At 39.5% G+C, this 1,869-nt stretch overlaps 1 protein-coding gene across 1 annotated transcript in view; it reads right to left on the bottom strand.

Moving 5' to 3' along the window:
* Window positions 1-1,869, bottom strand: part of SLC9C2 (solute carrier family 9 member C2 (putative)) — a 132,620-nt gene that overhangs the window by 30,338 nt on the left and 100,413 nt on the right. The window lies entirely within an intron of this gene.

The following is a 1,869-nucleotide window of genomic DNA, read 5'->3' on the forward strand; positions in this document are numbered from 1 at the left end:
CACTTAGGGTTCGAGGATTGACCTTTGTTTCTGTTTTACTTAGTTTTTCGGGTCTTTGCAGTGGAGAGACAGTGTGGTGCTTCTGTCTATAGTGCCGTGTTTGCTCCACCTCTAAAACGATATTATTTTTGGTTTGTTAATGAATTATAACCTGCTGACATACTACATCAACTTTTAGAAAGAAAGGGAGACACAAACTGTTGTTGTTAGGTGCTGTCGAGTCAATTTTTGACTCATAGTGACCCATGTGACAGAGTAGAACTGGCTGTAGTCTTTATGGCAGGAGCCCTGGTGGCACAGTGGTTAAGCAGTTGGCTGCTAACCAAAGGGTCAGCCGTTTGAACCCATCAGCTGCTCCACGGTAGAAAGATGTGGTAGTCTGCTTCCATAAAGATTTACAGCTTTGAGGGTCACTATGAATCAGAATCGACTTGACAGCAATGGATTTTGTTTTGGTAATCTTTATGGGAGAAGATCAACAGGTCTTTCTCCCACAGAGCCACTGGGTGGGTTCTAACGGCTAACCTTTGGGTTAGTAGCCAACTGCTTAACCATTGTGCCATCAGGGCTCCTTAAACAAGCTGTAGGCCTTGTGATTAGTGCCCAGTACAATAATTAATATAAGCTTCAATAAATGTTTATGGAATGGATAAATTATATTTAATCCCTGTTTGGGGTTTGGGTTATAATGGTAAACTAAACAAATTCTCTGTCTAAAAAGAATTTGTAGTTAGGTTGAGTAGATAATTATAATTTGCACAAAGGAGACATGGACAGGGCACCATGGAAAAATGCAGAAAGGCCACAGGACCCTGTCTTGGGTGTCCAGGGAAGACTTTACAGAGGAAGGGACAGCTGAGCTGAGACTGGAAGGAAGAGTAACAGCCAGGATAATAGGAGTTGAAAACAATTCAGGCAGAAAGATCAGCATATGCAAAGACCCAGAGACAAATAGAATATCTGCAGTTGAGGTAACTGCAAAAGATTCAACAGGGCTAAGGCAGGTGAGGTAGAGATGAGGGCCCAGTTATCCATGAGGCATCAGTCGGCATAGTGCCTACAGTCCACAACACTTTTCAAGACCCATAATAATGTTTTAATGTCTCTTAAAATCAGAAAAAAATGAACTTTTAATGTTTTAATATATAATACTAATGTATTTATCCTAATACCAACATAGTCATAAAATATTTTTTTATGGAGGAAGGGGAAAACAAAGGCAAAGGTGCACAGGGCCCACCAAAGTCATGCTGCAGCCCTGGTGGAAACAGTGCTAAAGGGATAGCCCACAGCTAGTTCTTGAAGCATGTTAAAGAGTTTGGGCTTTTCCTAAAACCAGTGGGAGGCCTCTGAAGTTTTCTTAACAGGAGAATGATGGTGACAGATTTGCACTTTAGAAAGATGTGCAGGAAACATATTCCCAAATCGTCTATGGTGGTTGCCTCTGAAGATCGGGAGGGAGAGAGAATAAAGGCTTCCACTTTTCACTTTATATACCTCTGATTTGCTTGAAAGTATTGAAATAAGCAAGTACCTCTCCAGAATTTTTTTTTAAAAACAGCTCGCCTAAGGCCAATTATCCAGCTTATGTATTATTCAAGCCTTATTTTCTACCTGCTTATCTTTGTAGACCTTTTTAAGTAACTGCACCATCTGAGAGTGAAAATTAACTTTAGTATTGTTGCTCCTTGTAGCTGTGATACAGACCAAGATTGAAACTGTAGTCTACAATGAGAGATATTTGTTTTGTTTTACTACAGGTAGTCCCCGATTTGCAACATATTCAAGTTATGATGAACCACACTTATGACCTTCTGTTTCATTTTTTTTTTTTGTATATCTTATTGTTAGTAATATGTATTACATACA

The sequence above is a fragment of the Trichechus manatus genome, unplaced genomic scaffold (genome assembly GCF_000243295.1).
Source record: "Trichechus manatus latirostris isolate Lorelei unplaced genomic scaffold, TriManLat1.0 scaffold00021, whole genome shotgun sequence".
Taxonomy (NCBI): Eukaryota; Metazoa; Chordata; class Mammalia; order Sirenia; family Trichechidae; genus Trichechus; species Trichechus manatus.